Here is a 24,133-nt window from a genome sequence, read left to right as displayed (position 1 = left end):
GGACACAAAGGCAGAGATGGGGACTGTCCCTGGAAGATACTGTCCACATCAGATCACTGATGCTGCCCACTTAGGGATGAATCAGAGGAGACCCAGAACACAAGGAGCTGGGCAGACAGAGCAACTATGGTATTAAGGTCCACCACTGGATGGTTTCAGGGGAAAACAACTTCACATTGACGCCTAATAAGGAAGAGGAAGTTTTTAAAAATGCAGCTTCAATTTAAATTAAGAATAAATAGGGGGCACCCAGATTTGAACTGGGGACCTCTTGATCTGCAGTCAAATGCTCTACCCCTGAGCTATACCCCCTCCTGCTATGGGGTGACTTAATTAATATTCTTCATCTGTGTAGCCACACCCAGACTACCTGTACAGGGATGAGTAACGCCTTCTGAAGTACCTCTCTCAGGAACTGCCTGGCCTGTTTGGGTGAAAATGCACCAACATGCTGCATATCAGGCAATGGGCTCCCTCCCCCAAAAGCCCCCAGCCTATGTCCTCCTGGCCTACAGCCCCTAGGGGCAGGCAGCAGCCTGGAGAAGCTTTAAAGATGGCTGCTAGAATGGCATGGGGAGGCAGATCCCCATGCCCATCCTGGTGAGAACCTGAAAACCAGAAACTTAACATGATTGAGTGTCTGTCCAAACCCATGTCATGAAGGTCTGACCCTCACCACCCTCGTGGGCTGACATTTGGTTCAGGGTACTCTCTACCAAATCATGGTCTAGGACACAAGGTGACCCTCCCAGCAACCCCTTCTTCAGTTAGTATAGACGGAGAATGAACCACTCCAAAAAGTGGTCAGAAGTAGACGGCAGAAGAGTTAGGCATCCCCAAAAGCACGAACCGACCTATGCTAATGTAATTCAAGGACCAAGAAATGTTACTAGAAAAGAACCCCATTTGACCTGGCAGCATTCTGATCTGTGGGCCATGCCTGATCCTGTCCAGGAGATAAACTTACTTTGATTTGCATCTTTGCATCACCAGCCATCCCAAGTCCCTGCCCCTACTGCTGTCATGGGAGCTGTCAAACTTTCTCTTCTGCAAACTGTCTCTCCCCACTACTGGCATTTCCCCCTCCTACCCACCAGCCTGGATGTCTGGCAATCTCCTCAAAAGTCCACTGGAAGCTTCTCTTTCCCCGTCCTGGCCAGGAGGCTGCAGAAACTCTCATCTTTACACTGATTTCTACCATGATGCTAAAGTCCCCAGGATTTCTTGTTTCTGCCCAAAAGGGCTGACTGCCAGGTCAAATGGAAAGATTCATGAACCTGCAAGAGCGCAGAACTCCCCAGAGGCCAGAAACTGAGTGCCAGCAAGATCCCCGGTTTTAACAAACCCAAGTGTGTGAGAAGCAGCATTGCCTAGAGGCCCACGGCATTGGCTCTGAAGGCAGAGAGCCTTGCTCCAAGTCTTGCCCCAGCTGTGCGCCTTCTAGCCAGCTACTTCCCCTCTCTATGCCTCACTGCATAAGCTGTGAAATGATAATAGCATATACTTGATGGACGGGTGGGTAGATCAAATGAGTTAGTCCACATTAAACACTTGAATCAGGACTGGCACTTGGGAAGCTCTATGTCACTGTTTGCTGAGCAAATTTAAAAATGCACAAGGAAACTACCTAAAATCCATGAGAGTCAATGAAATAGGAAACACTGGACTTGGACCTGCAAAGACTCCACCTTTGACATTTGAATAAATCAATGAGGATCTTAAAAGAGAGAAATGAGATCAAAACTGAGGAGCAGAAGACTCAGAAATGATCACATATATTTGAAAAACTAATCAAGACATTCTCGAAATGAAAGATGCAATTAACTTGTTTTTACTTACTTCCTGTTGAAGTGTGATTTACGCAAAGCACACAAATTCTAAACGTACAGCTCAATGAATGCTGACATACACGTTCATCCAAAACCACCACCCAAATCAAGACAGAAAATTTCTAGCATTTTTAGGGTTTCTTTGCACCCCTCCCAACTGCCTCCTATCCCCAAAGATAACCACCATTCCTTCGCCAGCGATCAATTTTGCCTGATTTTGGATTTATTCTTTTGAGTCTGGCTTCTCTCACCCAACCTTAGGTTTCTAAGACTCACACATGTTTGGTCACCGTGACAGTCATGTGTTCTTTTTGATTCCTGTTTGGCATTCCAGTGTATGACTGTACCGTGATTTATTTATCTGTGCTACTGCTGATGGGCATTCAAGCTGTTTCCAGTTGGGAGCTATTAAGAGAAATGCTGGTATGAACCTTCTTTTATGTACGTGCACTCTAAAGTATATAGTTTAGAATAGATTTGCTGAATAAGAGAGCATTCACAGTTTCAACTCTAACTGATAATGCTAGTTTTCTGAAGCGGTTATATCAAACTGTACTCTTATAGACAACATAGGAAACTTACTACTGCTCCATATTCTCACAATGCTCAGTACCACCAGTCTTCTCCATTTTAACAATTCTGGTGAGAATCTAATTCTATCTCCTTGTGATTTCCACCACATCTCCCCAAAGACTAATGAACATTTGAGCATCTTCTCATATCCTGATGGGTCATGTGGGTGTGTACTTTTGTGAAGGGCCTATTCAAATCTCTTGTTCGTTTTTCTGTGGGGTTGTCTGTATTCTTCTTCTTGTTTTGTCCAATTTCTTTATGTTGTGGATACAAACCCTTCATTGGCTATATGTAGATATGGATATCATGAATTTACAAGGAAGTTTGGAGGGACCACAGAAAAGCAGAAGTTTTGGTGTAGGAAATGATCTTGTTGGGGGACAGGAGAGTGAGGAGCTTTGCCATTCGTTGGGTAGGAAGTCAATATACTGGCACCTCGATCAGCTAAAATTGTGGAACTTTCCACTGACCCACCTCAGGCCAGCTAAACTCACTCATTCTATTGGTGTAAGTTGTATTGTCCTAGAAAATTTTCCATGCCACCTGAATATTATATCTTATTGGCACAAAGTCATTCATAACATAATCCTATGATCCTCTTAATGTCTTTAGAAATTGTAATAATGTATCCTTTCAAATATCTCTCATATTGATTATTAGCGTTTTCTTTTTTTCCTTTGTCAGTCTTGTCTGGGTTATCATTTTTATTATTTGTTTCAAAGAACAACTTTTGCTTCATTGGCGCAATCTCTTACTTCTCTGTTTTCTATTTAATCAATTTATGCTTTCATTAATTCATATTTATTACTTTTTTTATTTTTCCTTTGGCTTTATTGTCCCTTTCCATTTTTGCTTATTTTTTTAATTTTTTATTTTTAGAGAGGATGGGACAGATGCAGAGGGAGAGCAAGAGAGAATCCCAAACAGACTCCATGCCTACCCAGCACGTGAATCTGACATGGGGCTGGATCTCATGACCACAAGATCACGACCTAAGACAAAATCAGGAGTCAGTTGCTGAACGAAATGAGCCACTCAGACACCCCTTTATGGCCCTTTTTTATCTTTTTTGGGATAGATTCAGAGTTAATTAATTTTCACCTTCTTCTTTTCACAAAGATGTGGGTGCAGGAAAGGTTTAAATTGCTCTCTGCACACTGTCACTGTTGCAGCTGACAAGTTTCAGTATCTGGTATATTCATCATCATGTAGTTCTAACTCGGTCGCAATTTCTCTTTTGGCCCCTGGATTATTTAGACGTATAGTTTTTAATTTCTAAGAAGATGGGGATTTTCTAGTTATTTGTTAGGTTTCTCGTTATTTATCGTTACTTGAATTTTAATTTAATTTGGTCAGGCTACACATTTGTTGTGATTGAAATACTTTAGAGTTAGTTAAGACTTGCTTTACACTCAGAATATGGTCAGTTTGTGTGAAATGTCCATGAGTGACTGGGGGAAAAAAATGCATGTTCTCTAATTGTTGAGTGTGAGGTTCTTTATGTGTTAATACTGTTTATTAATCATGTTGTTCAAATCTTTTATATCTTTCTGATATTATCTCTGCAAGTCCTTTCAGTTCACAAAAGAGGGTTTTAAAGATCTCTCACACAATTGGAAAGTTGTTCATCTCTCCTTTTTAATCTGTTAATTTCTGCTTCATATGTTTTGAGACTTTTTTTTTTAGGTGCATCAGATTTAGAATTGTGGTACCTAGTTGGTGAATTAAACTTTTTTATCAATACAAAATGATCATCCTTATCTCTTGTAATAATTTTTGCCTCAAAAATTATTTGTCTGGTATTAATATAGCTACCTGATATATATTTATCATAATTACATCTCTTTCTGTCCTTTTATTTTTAATATATTTATATCCTTATGTTTTCTACCTATCTTACGTGAACATCCTATAGTTGTTCTTTTTTTTTTAATCTAGTTACATTCTTTGTTCTTTTTTTTTTTTAATCCAGTTACATTCTTTGTCTTTTTACTGTGGTATTTTATACATTTACATTTAATGTTAGTACGGATAACAGTTTGGCTTAAATTGTCTATCTTCTTTGTCCTTCAAGTTCTAGGTTCTTTTGCTCTCTTTTCCTGTCTCCTTTTGGCAACTATAGGAAGAGACCCCGGGAGTTGAGAGATGAGATCCCTGCACCGTGGAATGGAACTGGTAAAAATCCGCAGGAGTCCATGGAGCTAACAGATTTCTCTTGATGATAGAATCACACAAAAGATGGTGAGTGTGGGGCTGACAGACCCTGGAACCAGAGTGTATGCAAGGGAACCAGCAACTTTATCTGCTACTGAGAGTGACCTAGACTCTTGGGATTGGCTTTTGCCTAGAATAAAAAACAAGGAGCTAGAGAATAAAATCATTAGTACTTTTCCTGTGCTGACCTGGGTGGAGACAAGTGTCTCTAGGGGACAGCAATTTTCTCCACTGTCCACAGTGGACTCACGGAGATGCAGAACCCGATCATAACTCCAATTAAGCTACACCCCACCCCACAGCAGATACCTGACTCCTTTGTTTCAATTACAGGGACATGCTTCCCTCCCCCCCTTCTGCCCCTCATTCCAGCACAAGACGCTACCCCTGCTTAACAGACAGAACAGAAGCAGCAAGACAGCAGCTCTTTGGTTTCCCACCACATCTCAGAGGCCCCTGTCTTCACCTTTCTTCTTTCCTGTTCATCTCAAGGAAAGCATGCCCATCCCCCCTTCCAAGTAAACCACTCCATCCGCACTCTGGTCCCCATAACTGAACTGACTCAATTCTTTCTCCATCTTGTTCCTTCCCCTGGCCAAAAACCTGCTCCTATCTCTAGCCCAAAGTAGATTAGGTTTTCCACCTTCCCTGTAGCTCCTCTTTACTTCTCTCTCTGGACAAAAGTAGTCCTCATTCTCCAACTCTACTTTCTCACACGATTCCTCATCCTGTACGTCTCATCTGTCACCAGGACCTGTATATTTTATCCTGAAAGCTTCTCTGGAATTCCTTTTCTTTTCTGCATCCACTTCCTTACTCCATCTGTGTCACTGGGCAGGCTTTTTTTTTTTTTTTTTTTTTTTTTTTTTTTTTTTCTATTTCAGTATTTTTTATTTTTTATTTTTTTTTTTTTATTTTTTATAAACATATATTTTTTATATACATATATTTTTATCCCCAGGTCTGTGAATCACCAGGTTTACACACTTCACAGCACTCACCAAATCACATACCCTCCCCAATGTCCATAATCCCACCCCCTTCTCCCCAACCCCCTCCCCCCGGCAACCCTCAGTTTGTTTTGTGAGATTAAGAGTCACTTATGGTTTGTCTCCCTCCCAATCCCATCTTGTTTCATTTATTCTTCTACCCACTTAAGCCTCCATGTTGCATCACCACTTCCTCATATCAGGGAGATCATATGATAGTTGTCTTTCTCTGCTTGACTTATTTCGCTAAGCATGATACGCTCTAGTTCCATCCATGTTGTTGCAAATGGCAAGATTTCATTTCTTTTGATGGCTGCATAGTATTCCATTGTGTATATATACCACATCTTCTTTATCCATTCATCTGTTGATGGACATCTAGGTTCTTTCCATAGTTTGGCTATTGTGGACATTGCTGCTATAAACATTCGGGTGCATGTGTCCCTTTGGATCACTACATTTGTATCTTTAGGGTAAATACCCAATAGTGCAATTGCTGGGTCATAGGGCAGTTCTATTTTCAACATTTTGAGGAACCTCCATGCTGTTTTCCAGAGTGGCTGCACCAGCTTGCATTCCCACCAACAGTGTAGGAGGGTTCCCCTTTCTCCGCATCCTCGCCAGCATCTGTCATTTCCTGACTTGTTGATTTTAGCCATTCTGACTGGTGTGAGGTGATATCTCATTGTGGTTTTGATTTGTATTTCCCTGATGCCGAGTGATATGGAGCACTTTTTCATGTGTCTGTTGGCCATCTGGATGTCTTCTTTGCAGAAATGTCTGTTCATGTCTTCTGCCCATTTCTTGATTGGATTATTTGTTCTTTGGGTGTTGAGTTTGCTAAGTTCTTTATAGATTCTGGACACTAGTCCTTTATCTGATATGTCGTTTGCAAATATCTTCTCCCATTCTGTCAGTTGTCTTTTGATTTTGTTAACTGTTTCCTTTGCTGTGCAAAAGCTTTTGATCTTGATGAAATCCCAGTAGTTCATTTTTTCCCTTGCTTCCCTTGCCTTTTGTGTTGTTCCTAGGAAGATGTTGCTGCGGCAGAGGTCGAAGAGGTTGCTGCCCGTGTTCTCCTCAAGGATTTTGATGGATTCCTTTCGTACATTGAGGTCCTTCATCCATTTTGAGTCTATTTTTGTGTGTGGTGTAAGGAAATGGTCCAATTTCATTTTTCTGCATGTGGCTGTCCAATTTTCCCAGCACCATTTATTGAAAAGGCTGTCTTTTTTCCATTGGACATTCTTTCCTGCTTTGTCGAAGATTAGTTGACCATAGAGTTGAGGGTCTATTTCTGGGCTCTCTATTCTGTTCCATTGATCTATGTGTCTGTTTTTGTGCCAGTACCATGCTGTCTTGATGATGACAGCTTTGTAATAGAGCTTGAAGTCCGGAATTGTGATGCCACCAACGTTGGCTTTCTTTTTCAATATCCCTTTGGCTATTCGAGGTCTTTTCTGGTTCCATATAAATTTTAGAATTATTTGTTCCATTTCTTTGAAAAAGATGGATGGTACTTTGATAGGAATTGCATTAAATGTGTAGATTGCTTTAGGTAGCATAGACATTTTCACAATATTTATTCTTCCAATCCAGGAGCATGGAACATTTTTCCATTTCTTTGTGTCTTCCTCAATTTCTTTCATGAGTACTTTATAGTTTTCTGAGTATAGATTCTGTGTCTCTTTGGTTAGGTTTATTCCTAGGTATCTTATGGTTTTGGATGCAATTGTAAATGGGATTGACTCCTTAATATCTCTTTCTTCTGTCTTGCTGTTGGTGTAGAGAAATGCAACTGATTTCTGTGCATTGATTTTATATCCTGACACTTTACTGAATTCCTGTATAAGTTCTAGCAGTTTTGGAGTGGAGTCTTTTGGGTTTTCCACATATAGTATCATATCATCTGCGAAGAGTGATAATTTGACTTCTTCTTTGCCGATTTGGATGCCTTTAATTTCCTTTTGTTGTCTGATTGCTGAGGCTAGGACCTCTAGTACGATGTTGAATAGCAGTGGTGATAATGGACATCCCTGCCGTGTTCCTGACCTTAGCGGAAAAGCTTTCAGTTTTTCTCCATTGAGAATGATATTTGCGGTGGGTTTTTCATAGATGGCTTTGATGATATTGAGGTATGTGCCCTCTATCCCTACACTTTGAAGAGTTTTGATCAGGAAGGGATGTTGTACTTTGTCAAATGCTTTTTCAGCATCTATTGAGAGTATCATATGGTTCTTGTTCTTACTTTTATTGATGTGTTGTATCACATTGACTGATTTGCGGATGTTGAACCAACCTTGCAGCCCTGGAATAAATCCCACTTGGTCGTGGTGAATAATCTTTTTAATGTACTGTTGAATCCGATTGGCTAGTATTTTGTTGAGTATTTTCGCATCTGTGTTCATCAAGGATATCGGTCTATAGCTCTCTTTTTTGGTGGGATCCTTGTCTGGTTTTGGGATCAAGGTGATGCTGGCCTCATAAAATGAGTTTGGAAGTTTTCCTTCCATTTCTATTTTTTGGAACAGTTTCAGGAGAATAGAAATTAGTTCTTCTTTAAATGTTTGGTAGAATTCCCCCGGGAAGCCGTCTGGCCCTGGGCTTTTGTTTGTTTGGAGATTTTTAATGACTGTTTCAATCTCCTTACTGGTTATGGGTCTGTTCAGGCTTTCTATTTCTTCATGGTTCAGTTGTGGTAGTTTATATGTTTCTAGGAATGCATCCATTTCTTCCAGATTGTCAAATTTATTGCCGTAGAGTTGCTCATAGTATGTTCTTATAATAGTTTGTATTTCCTTGGTGTTAGTTGTGATCTCTCCTCTTTCATTCATGATTTTATTTATTTGGGTCCTTTCTCTTTTCTTTTTGATAAGTCGGGCCAGGGGTTTATCAATTTTATTAATTCTTTCAAAGAACCAGCTCCTAGTTTCGTTGATTTGTTCTATTGTTTTTTTGGTTTCTATTTCATTGATTTCTGCTCTGATCTTTATGATTTCTCTTCTCCTGCTGGGCTTAGGGTTTCTTTCTTGTTCCTTCTCCAGCTCCTTTAGGTGTAGGGTTAGGTTGTGTACCTGAGACCTTTCTTGTTTCTTGAGAAAGGCTTGTACCGCTATATATTTTCCTCTCAGGACTGCCTTTGTTGTGTCCCACAGATTTTGAACCGTTGTATTTTCATTATCATTTGTTTCCATGATTTTTTTCAATTCTTCTTTAATTTCCCGGTTGACCCATTCATTCTTTAGAAGGATACTGTTTAGTCTCCATGTATTTGGGTTCTTTCCAAACTTCCTTTTGTGGTTGAGTTCTAGCTTTAGAGCATTGTGGTCTGAAAATATGCAGGGAATGATCCCAATCTTTTGATACCGGTTGAGTCCTGATTTAGGACCGAGGATGTGATCTATTCTGGAGAATGTACCATGTGCACTAGAGAAGAATGTGTATTCTGTTGCTTTGGGATGAAATATTCTGAATATATCTGTGATGTCCATCTGGTCCAGTGTGTCATTTAAGGCCTTTATTTCCTTGCTGATCTTTTGCTTGGATGACCTGTCCATTTCAGTGAGGGGAATATTAAAGTCCCCTACTATTATTGTATTGTTGTTTATGTGTTTCTTTGATTTTGTTATTAATTGGTTTATATAGTTGGCTGCTCCCACGTTGGGGGCATAGATATTTAAAATTGTTAAATCTTCTTGTTGGACAGACCCTTTGAGTATGATATAGTGTCCTTCCTCATCTCTTATTACAGTCTTTGGCTTAAAATCTAATTGATCTGATATAAGGATTGCCACTCCTGCTTTCTTCTGATGTCCATTAGCATGGTAAATTCTTTTCCACCCCCTCACTTTAAATCTGGAGGTGTCTTCGGGCTTAAAATGTGTTTCTTGGAGGCAACATATAGATGGGTTTTGTTTTTTTATCCATTCTGATACCCTGTGTCTTTTGACAGGGGCATTTAGCCCATTCACATTCAGGGTAACTATTGAGAGATATGAATTTAGTGCCATTGTATTGCCTGTAAGGTGACTGTTACTGTATATGGTCTCTGTTCCTTTCTGATCTACCACTTGTAGGCTCTCTCTTTGCTTAGAGGACCCCTTTCAATATTTCCTGTAGAGCTGGTTTGGTATTTGCAAATTCTTTCAGTTGTTGTTTGTCCTGGAAGCTTTTAATCTCTCCTTCTATTTTCAATGATAGCCTAGCTGGATATAGTATTCTTGGCTGCATGTTTTTCTCGTTTAGTGCTCTGAAAATATCATGCCAGCTCTTTCTGGCCTGCCAGGTCTCTGTGGATAAGTCAGCTGCCAATCTAATATTTTTACCATTGTATGTTACAGACTTCTTTTCCCGGGCTGCTTTCAGGATTTTCTCTTTGTCATTGAGACTTGTAAATTTTACTATTATGTGACGGGGTGTGGGCCTATTCTTATTTATTTTGAGGGGCATTCTCTGAACCTCCTGAATTTTGATGCTTGTTCCCTTTGCCATATTGGGGAAATTCTCCCCAATAATTCTCTCCAGTATACCTTCTGCTCCCCTCTCACTTTCTTCTTCTTCTGGAATCCCAATTATTCTAATGTTGTTTCGTCTTATGGTGTCACTTATTTCTCGAATTCTCCCCTCGTGGTCCAGTAGCTGTTTGTCCCTCTTTTGATCAGCTTCTTTATTCTCTGTCATTTGGTCTTCTATATCACTAATTCTTTCTTCTGCCTCATTTATCCTAGCAGTGAGAGCCTCCATTTTTGATTGCACCTCATTAATAGCTTTTTTGATTTCAACTTGGTTAGATTTTAGTTCTTTTATTTCTCCAGAAAGGGCTTTTATATCTCTCGAGAGGGTTTCTCTAATATCTTCCATGCCTTTTTCGAGCCCGGCTAGAACCTTGAGAATTGTCATTCTGAACTCTAGATCTGACATATTACCGATGTCTGTATTGATTAGGTCCCTAGCCTTCGGTACTGCCTCTTGTTCTTTTTTTTGTGGTGAATTTTTACGTCTTGTCATTTTGTCCAGATAAGAGTAAATGAAGGGGCAAGTAAAATACTAAAAGGGTGGCAACAACCCCAGGAAAATATGCTTTAGCCAAATTAGAAGAGATCCAAAATCGTGAGTGGGGAGAAAGGGGATAAAAAGAGGTTCAAAAAGGAAGAAAGAAAAAAGAAAAAAAAAAAAAAAAAAAAAAAAAAAAAAAAAAAAAAAGAAAAGAATTTTTTTTTTTTTAAAAAAGAAAACACCTAAGAAAAATGTAAAAATATATATATATATATTAGATAAACTAGTAAAAAATCGTTAAAAAAGAAAAAGGTAACAGTTAAAAAAAAAAAAAAATTTTACCCGAAGGCGAGAAAAAAAAAAAAAATGAAAAAGAAAAAATTAAATTAACTGCAAGACTAAAAAAAAATCACAGGAAAAAAGCCATGAGTTCCGTGCTTGGCTTTCTCCTCCTCTGGAATTCTGCTGCTCTCCTTGGTATTGAAACCGCACTCCTTGGTAGGTGAGCTTGGTCTCGGCTGGATTTCTTGTTGATCTTCTGGGGGAGGGGCCTGTTGTAGTGATTTTCAAGTGTCTTTGCCCCAGGCGGAATTACACCGCCCTTACCCGGGGCCGGGGTGAGTAATCCGCTCGGGTTTGCTTTCAGGAGCTTTTGTTCCCTGAGCGCTTTCCGTAGAGTTCCAGAGGACGGGAATACAAATGGCGGCCTCCTGGTCTCCGGCCCGGAGGAGCCGAGAGCCCAGGGCCCCACTCCTCAGTGCGCCCTCAGAGAACAGCGCCCAGTTACTCCCGTCTGCCTGACCTCCGGCTGCGCTCCGAGCTCACCGAGCCTGCGACCGGTTCAAGGTAACACGGAGCTGCGAGCTTACTGTCGGCTCTGTCTCTGTAGCCGGCTTTCCCGTTCCAATACCCGCAAGCTCTGCGACACTCAGACACCCCCGATCCTTCTGTGACCCTGCGGGACCTGAGGCCACGCTGACCCCGCGTGGGCTTCGCTCCGGTTTAGCCTCTGGAGCGATGTCCCTCCGCGGAACAGACTTTTAAAAGTCCTGATTTTGTGCGCGGTTGCTCCGCCGCTTGCCGGGAGCCGGCCCCTCCCCCCGGGGTCTATCTTCCCGTCGCTTTGGATTCACTTCTCCGCCGGTCCTACCTTTCAGAAAGTGGTTGTTTTTCTGTTTCCAGAATTGCTGTTCTTCTTCTCTTCGATCTGCCGATGGATTTTCAGGTGTTTGCAATCTTTAGATAAGCTATCTAGCTGATCTCCGGCTAGCTGAAGCAGTCTCAGCTTGCTACTTCTCCGCCATCTTGACTCCTCCTCCTTTTTTTTTTTTTTTTTTTTTAAACTCTGTTAGCTTCAGTTTCCTCATCTTAAACAAGGACAAGTTTCTTGCAACAAATATGGTTAACTTCAGGTAAGCAGCTAGACATGGTACTAGCACATAGTAAGGTGCTCAAAAAATAATACTAGATAAGGAAGGGTCCTTTGGCAAACTCAGTCATGTAAGCACTCTCTGTAATGTCTCTTAAGTGATGTCCTGAAATGAAGGGACTGGCCTTGCTATTTCTTGGCAGTCTGCAGGACTCCTTATGACCCACAGAACAAAGTCTGAATTCCAAAACCTCCCTTACAAACAGACCCTCCTCTGCTGAATGTCCGTGTCTGACATTAGGTCACAGTCATGTGACCTGTCCCCTGCATAGTCACCATGTGCACAGACACACACGTGTGCACCCACTCTGCACACATAAGTACTTGCAAACCGGTGCCCTTGCATACCTTCTAGAGCCAGAAAATGCTCCAAACACATGGCATCTTTGTTTCTTTGTGCATGTGCTCCCCACACACTGCCTGACATTCACCATCCAGACCCAACTGACCCCACCATCTCTGCAGAGCCCTCACTGAGTCAGCCTGGAGTGGCCAGGCTCCTCTCTAGCTAATATATTTTATGTTGCAAATCACTCTTCCTCACAAGAAGGAGAGCCTCTAAAAAGAGTGAGGAAGGAAAACATCTGAGTAGATTTCCCTCATCTCTGGACCCCCAGGCCTGGCCCCTTTTCAGCATAAGAAACATTTGAGGAATTTAACTGAGAGGGCTCATTGTTCTCTGGGGTTTTGTCCTGCCCCAGGGAGAGAGAGGGTTGGGGGAGGGGAGGCTGCAGAGCTGCTACCAGAGGGCTCCCAGGTGGCCCAGGGGAACCCAGGGGTAAGGGGGCATATGCACCAGAAAGACAGGCACATTTTCAGTGGGCAGCATGCCTGCTCCCTACAGGTCAGCCCTGCTTACTCAGGATGGGAAAACCACCTAGGTGGCTTCAACACAGGAAAGGTACTTGCTGGGAACATATACTCATTCCTCTGTGGGGAGACAGGACACCTAATAGCTTAGATCTAGTACACAAGACAGGAGACTGAGAGGTCTCTGGATCTCATCTTCATGCCCACTACTCACTCTACATTCTGTTCATTGAACTGTTTTTCAATGTCAAGATCCCTCTCCCTCAGTAAGTGGGTGAGCTGTGGAGATCAGGAAACTTCTGCACCCAGGCAAGTTTCCAGCTCTGAGTCCTTGTCTGTCTCAGGAGCCCAGGGCCTCTTCAACAACCAGGTGACTTTTCTCCCAATTCCATGGCTCTCTGAGGTGGGCAGGAGATCTGTTTGAGATGTCAGCCCACAATTATTCCCACAAGCTAATAGACTCAGAAGGCCTGCAGGAAGTAGTTGAGGTCTACCTTGGCCTTGGCCTTGGCAATGGGAGAGAGAGCAGCAAAAAGAGAAAACGAAGATCACTGGAGGTGTGTTATAGGTTGACTGGGTATGTGTGAGGCTCAGAGGAGAGAGCATGGCCTTGAACCACAGCTGTGTCAACCCAAGACCTCCCTCACCTAGTCTCTCCCCAAACACACCGGTCCCTAAGAGTCCTATGTGACAAGAACATAAGTCTCTGCAGGAACCCTGCAGACCAGAATGCAGGATGCCATGCCCATTGCAATCCAGTTCCAATGCAAACCCTTGGCACATAAATAAGGGGGCACCTGGATTTGAACCAGGGACCTCTTGATCTGCAGTCAAATGCTCTACCCCTGAGCTATACCCCCAGGCTACAGAAGCCTTCTAAGTAATACCTTTCATCATCTGTTTTATAACACTCAGTTCTGGAAAATGGCCCCCTTCCAGGACTGGCTTTCTGGAAACTGCCAGACCTGGTTCATGGCAAGACATCTTCCTTCAGCCCTGCGGCTTCCCAGGCCTCCGTCCCCTGTGCATCATTGGTGAGGAAAAAAGGAGAGAGGCTGCCTGGAGAACCTCCAATCCATTTCCCATTGCCTTTTTTATTTAGCCCAGGACCGGGCCAGCTGTCTCCAAAACTACCCACCCCATCAGGGTCCCCACTCTTTAGTTTTCTCCCTTCAGTGAAAACAGAAATGGACTCTTAATTCAGACAGTGTTGCAGAGCTCCAAGAGTTGGGAGCAACCCTTGTCTGAGTAGCTAAGCCAGGCTTTAGACCCAGAAGGTTGAAGTGGACAAACCAGATCCCCAGAGGGAAATGTCTATCATACATGGAGAGAACCTGGATGCTATGATTTGTCTCTGTAGGGCTCACCATGACTCCACTGTGCCAAACTCTTTTTGCTGGGAAGGAGAGGTTAGGGCGATTATTTAAGGTTACCATTTACTGTCTGATCCTGAGAAGTACTGTCTGATCTCTGGTCTGCCCTGGAAAAGCTCAGCAGAATTCCCAGCATGTGTCTCTGCCTTCTCTTTGAAGACCCAATAGAGTGGAAGAAATTAGATATAAAGAGAAAGGAGAAAAAGCTAGATGCCAAGAGAGATATCCAGAGCATTGGTATAGGCAAACATGTAAGGGGCAATCCACCTAGACTGCCTTTGTGCAAGGGCTGACCTGTGGCTTCCAATTTCAGGAAGGGTCATAATTAGCATGGGTGAAAGGAAATTGGAATATGGGCAACAGCTGTGAATAGGAAAAACAATAGGGCAGGGGGCACCTGGATTTGAACCAGGGACCTCTTGATCTGCAGTCAAATGCTCTACCCCTGAGCTATACCCCCCTGCTTTATATGAGTATCTAATAAGCACCTTTCACCTTCATAGTCACACCCAGAACTCCTATAACACATGGGGAGTTTCTACTTGTCTCCAGAGAGTTGATCAAACCAGCAATTTATTCCTCCACAAACTCACCCCAGAAAGGTCCTTGCCCAGTCCCCAGAGCCCCCAGCCTCTCCCCTCCACACGCCTGCATGTCCCCCTATTCTTCAGTCTGTGATGACAGCAGCAGCCAGAAGGAGCATTGACTTTAACTACTGGAAGGGTTTTTAAGATTCACTTGTCTGAGTTTCTCTTATTCTACACCACAAAACAGCAACTTGAAGAGATCCGCCTATCCTCTTGGAGACACACGTAGTACTTACATCTGAAAATGTCTCTCCAGTGTGCGTGTTTATTCACCAAACCTGGAGGGTGGTAGCTGGAGAGGTTAGTGAAATTTCCAGTCCCTGACCTGGACCAAGGAGTTGTCCTAGAAAATCATGGAGACATGAGGACTACACAGAGCCAGAGAACTCCTGAGCTACAGTGAAAAGCTCTATCCTGAGCTACACCTCCACCCACAGAACATGGATGTTTTTAATATTATATTTTGTGCTTTTATTGAAGTATCTTTTTTTAAGAGTTTATTTATTTATTTGACAGACAGAGATCACAAGTAGGCAAAGAGTCAGGCAGAGAAGTGGGCCCAATGCTGGGCTCAATCCCAGGACCCTGGGACCATGACCTGAGCCCAAGGCAGAGGCTTAACCCACTGAGCCACCCAGGAACCCCTTATTGAAGTATCTTATGAAATTATTTTTAAGTCAGATAGTGTTTTTAAAGCTTTTCACAAAACACTCAATTCTTTGTATCTCCCTCCTGCCACCCAGAGGCAACCACCCTTTACTGTTTTGTCTGTTTCTTTTAGTCTCTTTGCTGCCATGATTTCAAATAATATAAATATCTCATAATATGCAACATCTAACTTAATCAAGTTTCAACATCAATTGTCTTACTTTTATGATGAAGATTATAACTTGTATGTCTCCTTCCTTTCTCAATTTTCTGTTATAACTATATCTCAACTTTTGGTTAAATAATTTTCTATGTTTCCATGTTTGATATTTTCACTGTTACTAGTTAATAGTTTTCATAGTGCTAAGTGGAACTAAGAATTCTGGTAAAACTTTTTGTTTTTCCTGGAGTTAGTGATAACCTCATGTTTCAACTGCTTAGTTTTCTTGGAATATCTAAGATTTTCCACAACCTTTAATCACTCCCTAGCTACCCCAAGAGCCAAAATGAGCTCCAAGGAAGCAACTCTAGCTTCTCCACCCCCACTCCCTCCTGGCTGATGGGGATGTCAGGGATGAGGAGGGACTGCTGAAGGCCAGGATGGGGACACGGGTGGGGGGTCGGGGGTGTGGAGCAGAGGGCAGGTAAGGAGGCTGCCTAGCAAAGGAACAGGCCTGCGGTGAGCTGGAAGGCACACTGAGAACAAAGGAAAAGCAACAGAACAACAAGACCCTGGGTCTCGGCTTCTAGGGTAAGAGTGCGGACCAGGAGGTCTGCTTCAATTCCGAGTGCCCCTCATGTAGTCTGACTTAACATGCACACAGACGGTTCTGAACATCTCACTACTTTGCATCTTCTGCATCATGAATCTGTAAAGTTTACAAATAAAAACCACACAGTTTGGAACCTTGACAAGGTCTACTCTGGCCTCAGAAAGATGAGTTCCTTGTGGCAAACTCCTTTCCCTCCTGGCTCCACTCATGGGCCCTCATCCAACGAATGTAGCTTCCCAGAGACTCCTGGCTTATCTTAAAAAGACACGTTTATGCCTTGGGCCTTCAGGAAATAATGTTGATTAAATAGTACCACCAGGTTCTCCTCTAGAGGAGAAAGGGCAGAGTGGTCTGAGGGGCAATGCAGAGCAGAGTGACCTGACCTCAGTGAGAAGTAAAAATGGTTGCAAAGAGCAGAGGCGGGAAAGAAAAGTCTGGAGGGCTGAGAAAGGATGGAGGGTTTCAGTAGACTAAAACAAAATTCTGAGCCTTGAATATAAAGCCCTTCAACCTCTGGTCCCTGTTTCCCTTGGAGCTCCAGCCCACCCCTCCTTCTCTTTGTCCCCAGGCACTTAGGACACCCCTGGGGGCACTTTATGTCCCACCATTGTGTAAGCTCTTTCTCCCGCCCTGATTACCCCTTCCTGCATCTCTGTAAGAATCAAGAAGGCTTCCTGGAGGAGGCACCAGCTTCCTTCCACAGTCTTCAAAACATGCAAAGAAACCGCCTTACCCCTTACCACATAACAGTATTTGTCTCTTAGGGTAATATTTTATGGGACTAAGCAGATTGTAGCTACAATGATATTATGACGAACTATTATCATTCCCTTGTTTGGGGGGGGACCTGCCAGGGATTATGCAGGACTGACTTTAGATTTTTGCTTTTAGCTGTTGCCTTTGAGTCTGGAGAGGTCAATTAGAGTGAGGTCAAATAGAGTGAGAGGTTTCCTGATGTCCTGGATGAGAATTTCAAGTGGAATGAAACAGAGCAGTAAATTGACACCTTGAAGTCTGATACAGCTTGCAGGAATGACTGGGCGAGAAATACCTCGCCATGTGATCATGACGTGGGAATATTGACCTGAAATGTGAACGCCCTCGAGGGACAACTGGTCCACCATCTAGATGCCGGCACAGAACATAACTGAGCATTAATTAGAACAGAACTGAAACCACTGCCTTTCCAGTCTGCCTCCGAAATTCCACCAGCCAGCATTAAAGAGCTCCCTAACCGGGTCACCTTGTTCATCTTCCTGAGAAAACATGCTGCGGCGTACTCACCCTGGTGGGGGCTTTCCATCTCAGCAGCAGAGACAGGCACGTGGAAAGCAGATATCCCACAATGCGTTCCCCGGAGTCCCTGTATGGATGCAGGGGGCAGAGAAGTAGCCCCAGGGTGGCACAGGGCCTCATGAGTGAGCTGACAGCTCCTGGCAGTCAGCATGCTCCCTGAAGGGCCCCCTCGCTGCCTTTCCTTAAGGTCCCTTGCTCTGTGCACGTACTTCCGTGCAGAGCATCCAGGGCAGAGCCACCGGAGCCCTAGGGATCTGCTGTGGGCACAGTCCTGTGCTCAGCAGGGATGGAGTGCGTGCAGGAGTCGAAGCTCCATTCTCCCTGCCACGGAGGTATGGTGTGCAGGTATGCAGATGTGTGGTGACATCTGCAAGGCTCTAAGGGCAAGTGTTAACAGGGGGTCTCGGTCAGTCCCGGAGAAGTTCACCTGCAGCCACAAGAAGCTGGAGAGGCTCTCTGGCCAAGATCTATACCATCCGAGCTCCCTTCTCTCCTTGCAGGAAAACTCAAGTTCGCAGGACCCAGTGGCGGAAAGGCAGTTCTTCGGAAGTAAAAACCTGAATAGGGTAGGAATCATGTGGATTGAATGAGAGACCACTTGATCTGTAGATAGACCCCCTGTCTCCTCTTGTGCCCCAGTTCTAGCTGGCTCCTGAGCACCTGTGTCGCCCCATCAACACCTCTGTTTATGTTCGGTCAGCCCATGAGACCAGCTCCACCGCAGACTGGATCCATTCCTGCCCATCTCCTCCTGGCAGCCCTGCAGCTTTCCCTCCCCCCAGTGTAGGACCAAGACATCTACATGCCCCTATGTTACCCTAGAAAGGCATTTAGAATGCTCCGGAACAGCAGTTGCTAAGTGGTGCAGCCCAGAAGAATTATCTAGTGTTTCTGTGATGTGGGTGGATGAAAAGGAAGGAGGAGGGTGTCATTGAGAAATCAAGCTCCTCGGGCCCCAGCTCAGGCCAGTAAACCAGACTCTCTGGACTGGGGGCCTGGGAACTGAATGTGTTTCCCCATGTTCCCTGGTAATTCTCCTGCTCAGACACCTTGAGTCTTTATATCATCTTAACAGCACAACATGACCATGGCTTGTACCACATTCCTGGTTCTGGGACTTTCCTTTGTCCCAGTCTGCCAAACATCAGGGGCCAGGCTGAAGGTACCATTTGATGTAGCTACTAAAAGTAAACTTGAGTCAGGGGGCACCCGGATTTGAACCGGGGACCTCTTGATCTGCAGTCAAATGCTCTGCCCCTGAGCTATACCCCCTGCTTTACTAGCTGTCTAATAAATTCCTTTTCACCTGCGCTGCAACATCCAGCTTCCCTATGCACTGAAATTTCTATTGAATTCTAGAAAGTTTCCCTTTAAGAAATGAGCGCCTTTTGGTCCTGTTCCGCCCCCCAACAGAGATCACCCCTACCTAACTCTAGCTCCCAGAAACTTCTTGGCTCACAATCTTGCAGCCTGGTTTTTCTTAGCCCCACTTTGAAGGCGCTACTTGGAAACTCACTGCTAAGAGCTGGACCCCTTCTGCCTTCCTGGTGGTCGGCAGCAAGCTCCGGCTCCTTGCAGCCTGCCTTCTGCACCCTCCCCCTCACCGCTGGATGGGTCCCGGCTTCTTTGCTCATCTCCCCCTGCTCTGTGTTCTCGCCACCACCACCTCCTGACCTTTGGCAGGGTCCTGACTGAACCCAGACAAATTACTGGAATTATTTAGCCAGAGAGGTCTCAACCCCCCATTCTAGGACCCAGGAAGCTGTCCCAACTGTCCCAAGGAGCCTCCCACCAGAAGGTCAGCGCAGCTGGAGAGGAGCAGCAGGGACTGTGCACGAGAACCAGGGCCCGAGATGCCTCTGCTGGACGGACCCTTGCCCTGAGGCCCAGCACTGCAGCCCCAGCGAATGAACCTGGCTGGCCCCTGGCCAAAACACCACCAAGATCAAAAGACCATTGACTTCAAAAGCATAGAGAAAAGACACCCGCCCAGAGGGCCACAAGAGGCCATGAGAGTGCCTGGCTTGTGTGTGTCGGGGAAACCAGCACTCTGCAGGGCACAGAGACTTGCAAAGGAAAGCCCCGGGGAAGAGGAGTATCTCCCTGTCATTCTTCCAATGGAGTCTAGTCCTTACATTTATTCCATGGGTAATAAACCCTCCTGTTGAAAAAATGAAAAGCAGTACCTCCCCATTTTCTACAGCGCCCACCATGACATTAAGCATCAAAATTAGCAGATGATAAATTTGTTGGATGGATGTACAGATAGCAAACTTCACAAAGGCATTTAAGTATGGAGTAAATACAGATTATCTGAGACACCACCAGCCAAAGCAACACCGCTGGTGTTTTGGTGTCTGTCCCTTTAAACTTCGGCACCCCCTTCCCCCAAGTTGGGGCGCCCCTCATTCTAGCCAGAGATGAGCTGGTTCCTGGTCACACCACGCCCTTACCAGCGGCTCTCCCTTGCTGGTCTTCCGGCTCTCTTAGCAACTTTCTCCTCTTACTGAGAAGGGAAAAGGCAGGAAGGAATCAGAGAAATCCCCAAACTAAAATTCCTCTTGTTAAAAAAAGAGAGAGAGAGAGAGAGAGACTCACAAAATCCATTAGGAGAGCGCCAACAACAATACACCAACAAAGACCCCCTCCACGAGTCACGATACTCCATGGGGCAATGTTGGAAGCCTTCTCTCAAGAGCGAGAAGCAAGGAAAGGATTGTACCTAAAACCAGAGACCGTGTGTTAGGGCAAAAGAAGGGGCGGGGAATGGAATGGAAGAAATGAAACGGCCATTATTCATGGATACTATGATTTTCCCACCAGAAAATAACCACAAATTATTTGAATTATCAAGTTTAATAAACTTCAGGATAAAACATAAAGGTATTATAATCAAATCTACTTCTGTACACCAGTAATGAAGAATTAGAAATAAAATATTTGAAAAGATGTCATTTAAAACTGTAAGAAAAATACAGGATCCCCAGGAACAAATTTAAGCTGTACAAATCCTTTTTTTTTTTTAAGATTTTATTTATTCATTTGAGAGAGAGAGAGCGTGCGCGCGCGGACATGAACGCACAGGCAGAGGGGAGGTGCAGAAGGAAGCAGACCAGGACCCTGAGACCATGACCTGAGTCGAAGGCAGATGCCCAACCGACCGAGCCACCCAGGTGCCCCCAAAACCTTCGTTTAGACCATTTTTAAGTTTCCTTGAAAGACATTAAAGGAGACCTAAGTGAACAAAGAAATATGCTATGTTTTTGGATAGGACAAAATAATAATTTGGTAAAGATGTTAATGCTCCCCAAATTCATCTGTAGATTTAATGCCATATCAATCAAAATCCCAATCAGGATTACCATAGTGTTTGACATTCTAGTGCTAAAAATTATGCAGGAAGAGAAAGGGCTGGGGACAGATAGGGGTTTTCCTAAAGAAAATGAGCTAGACATGAAAACTAGCCCTATTAGATATGAAAACTTATCCTAGAGCTGCAAGGCAGTGTGTAGTACTGACACGAGGACAGACACACAAGACCAATAAAGCAGGTTGAAGATTCCAGAAATGAAGCCATCCATAGAGAGAAACTTGCTCTATGGGGAAGGTGGCATGGCAGGCTGAGAGCGGGAAAGGGTGTGCTTCCCAACATGGGCGCCGGGACAGCGGGATACCCGTGCACAAAATAATCCCCAAGTGGATGGAAGACTTGGGTATAAAAGACACAGCTTTTAAACTTTTAGAAGAAAATATAAGAGAAACACCCTGAAGGAACTTGGCGTAGAAGGATGTCTTCCTTAAGACACACGCCTAGAACCCATGAATAAAGGATCCATGATGCATTCTAGTTCATTAAAATGAACTACCTTCACTGTACTCAAAGCTTCCAGAAAAAAAGTGAAAAGGCGAGTCACACATCAGGAGAGATTTGCTGGGGGAAGGTACAGTCAGAAATCAGAAATTACACTGGGCATTTCAACGGAGAGAACGTGATGGGGGGAATTGGTTCAGTCCTTCTTAGGACGCTCAAGGATAGAGAAGAGCAGGGCAAGGCAGGCTTCTAACCCCAGGAGCTGGGAGGGAAACAGGGAGGAGCTTGCAGTTATCGGGATGAAGAAGGCTGGAGGCGGGGCTCCGGAGAGGGGGGCGCTCAGACTGGCCCGTAAGGGGTGTTGGTGTCTCAGGATAGGGTGCTGGGATCTCAGGGCTCCCGGGGCATCTCCCGGGGGGAGCACTACCTATCAGCCTGGTTCAGGAGCGCCCAAAGAAAGCCAGCAACCAGAACCCATACTGTCCGTGTGGAAAGGATCATCCCTAGGGTTACGCTGGCAGGAACGAGCAAAACAAAGCACTCTCCAATTGCCTTCTGTTGCGCTGGCTTATTTTGCATTTTCTAGGATAAAAGTGGAATTACACTTTATGTACTTTTTTGTCTAGCTTCTTTCACTCAGCAGAAATGCTTTGAGATTTGTCCCTGTTGTCATGTGTGTCAATAGTTCATTTCTTTCCCTTGCTGGGTACTGTTCTATGGTAGGGCTCTATTAACACTCACCACTCACCTATTCTGGTCTTTTGTGTTACTTCCAGTGTCTGGATCTCATAAATAAAGCTTCTTATAAACATTCATGGGCAAATCTTTGGATATATGCTTTCATTTCCCTGGCTCTTCCCCGAGTGGACATGGTCATAATGCCTTGACTTGTGAGTCATTTTAATGTTTTACATTTCAAAAACAAACAAAAAAACCCCACAATAAGTAGAAGGGAATAAACCTAAAAACAAACAGAAACAAAACCCAAAAGCCTAGTGGTATGTCATATTGATAACAGGACCACAAAAAAAAAAAATTCTCACTGCTATATAGATAGATAGATAGATAGATTTTGAATTACAACAAGACATTGAACTTCACTTAGCAAGTTACTTTATAACTTCCAAAATCTATTTTTGAGCAAACGAGTAAATATATTGATATTCGGGGGAACCAGGGCTCTCACTGTGGGGGGCAGGAGATATTAATGTGGAGTGGAGGAAGGCAAGGAACTGGAATTCCCCCTAGAGAGGGACTGGAATTGTCAACAACAGTGTGATACACACGGATGTGCCCACGTGTGCACACAAGCATTTCCTGACATACCCCGCCAAAAATGGCTAGAAATGACATGGTGTCAATGAGCACTCCTAATGCCTGTATTGTGGTTACTAAATACCGTTAAAAGGAACCAGAAACTCTTGGAGAAATGGATGGTTTCCAGGCAAGAAACCCAGCAAGTGAACAATGCAACATCTCATGCCACAAAATTTGAGAAGGTCCCAACTAGTCAGTATAAGTCAACAGAATGCAGGGCTCACATGAAAAGGCCTCGTGCTAGCTCAATTTGGAACAATTTGAGCATCCGAACAAAGATAGGAATTGTGATAGCTCATCAAAGAATCCGTGAATAGGGTTTTTAAAAAATTGTAGGTGGAGAAAGGAAAGCTGTTCTTTCCCAAAACGTCAACTAATCGATGTAAAAGGACTGATAGAAATATCAAATCACCATTTTATGACCATCAGTGTAGTAATCGATCTTGGTAAGAATGATTAAAGGATGCTAACTTTGCAAGGTGAGGATGGTTGGGAAACAGGGTACAGAAAAATCCGTCAACCATCATTTTAACAGAATCATCAAATTCAGCTTCATCAGTAGCGGAGCCAAGTGGCATCATTGCCTTTTGCGGCAACACACGGACATAAGATAAATATATATATGTACACACACACACACACACACACACATATAACACATAGACATAAATATAACATAAAACGTGAGAAGGACATAGTATCACCTATGTAGTCATTTTGCCAAAATATTGAACTTCAGATAATGAGGAAACGATCAGACAAATCCTTCTCTCTAAAAGTAAACCATTATCCTAACTGTTAACACATCCTTGGGCCTCTTCGTGGACTTTACATACTCTTGGCGAGATCCAGCCATGCTATCTTGTGAAAGCTGATCGCAGGGACCATTCTGCCAATCGCCCGAGGGGGACTCTTCAAAGCTGTCATTTTCACAAAAGAACACCGAAGACCGGATGGAAGCACTCTAAACTCGCGGACCACCACATAGAGTGCGCCAGCCTGGAAAGAAAAGGCAGCTAATGACGATGTCATCGGGAGAATTGAGAAATATAGACTATGGATTGCGTGATAAATCCTGGATCGCAAGATTGACGAGCCTCCCGTGTGTGTTGTGATTAGGTAGAACGCCTTTGTTCTTAGACTCTAGTCTAGTTCTCCAAGGAGTCAGGAACAAAACCCCATACACACATACACACACTCACACATAGAGCAAATATGGCAAAATGTTAGCAACTGGTGACCCCGGTAGGTATTAAAATTTCCATTGTACCAATTTTTTATAACTTTCCTATAGATTTGAGACTTTTTGAAATAAAAAGTTAGATTATGTTTAGAACTTCCTTTATAAACAAAAAGAAGAAACATCATTACCGGTAACCCAAAACCCACACCTGTACTTCCTCCCAGTTGTTAACAGCCTCTCACCAAAGCAACCGCTCTTCTAACTTCTGGCCCCGTCCGTGTCCTAGTTTTGGATTTGACGCGTCTG

At 43.7% G+C, this 24,133-nt stretch overlaps 4 non-coding genes across 4 annotated transcripts; all 4 read right to left on the bottom strand.

The window, feature by feature from the left end:
• Positions 1–240: 240 nt before the first annotated feature.
• On the bottom strand, positions 241–312 carry TRNAC-GCA (transfer RNA cysteine (anticodon GCA)). Its single transcript has one exon. It is a non-coding gene; the product is annotated as a tRNA-Cys (tRNA).
• Positions 313–13,627: 13,315 nt separating this feature from the next.
• On the bottom strand, positions 13,628–13,699 carry TRNAC-GCA (transfer RNA cysteine (anticodon GCA)). Its single transcript has one exon. It is a non-coding gene; the product is annotated as a tRNA-Cys (tRNA).
• A 901-nt stretch (positions 13,700–14,600) lies between these two features.
• Positions 14,601–14,672, bottom strand: TRNAC-GCA (transfer RNA cysteine (anticodon GCA)). The gene has a single exon. It is a non-coding gene; the product is annotated as a tRNA-Cys (tRNA).
• A 4,044-nt stretch (positions 14,673–18,716) lies between these two features.
• On the bottom strand, positions 18,717–18,788 carry TRNAC-GCA (transfer RNA cysteine (anticodon GCA)). Its single transcript has one exon. It is a non-coding gene; the product is annotated as a tRNA-Cys (tRNA).
• Positions 18,789–24,133: the final 5,345 nt, after the last annotated feature.

This window comes from Mustela lutreola, chromosome 4 (assembly GCF_030435805.1).
Source record: "Mustela lutreola isolate mMusLut2 chromosome 4, mMusLut2.pri, whole genome shotgun sequence".
In the NCBI taxonomy this organism is placed as follows: Eukaryota; Metazoa; Chordata; class Mammalia; order Carnivora; family Mustelidae; genus Mustela; species Mustela lutreola.
This window is presented reverse-complemented; position numbering and strand designations above follow the sequence as displayed.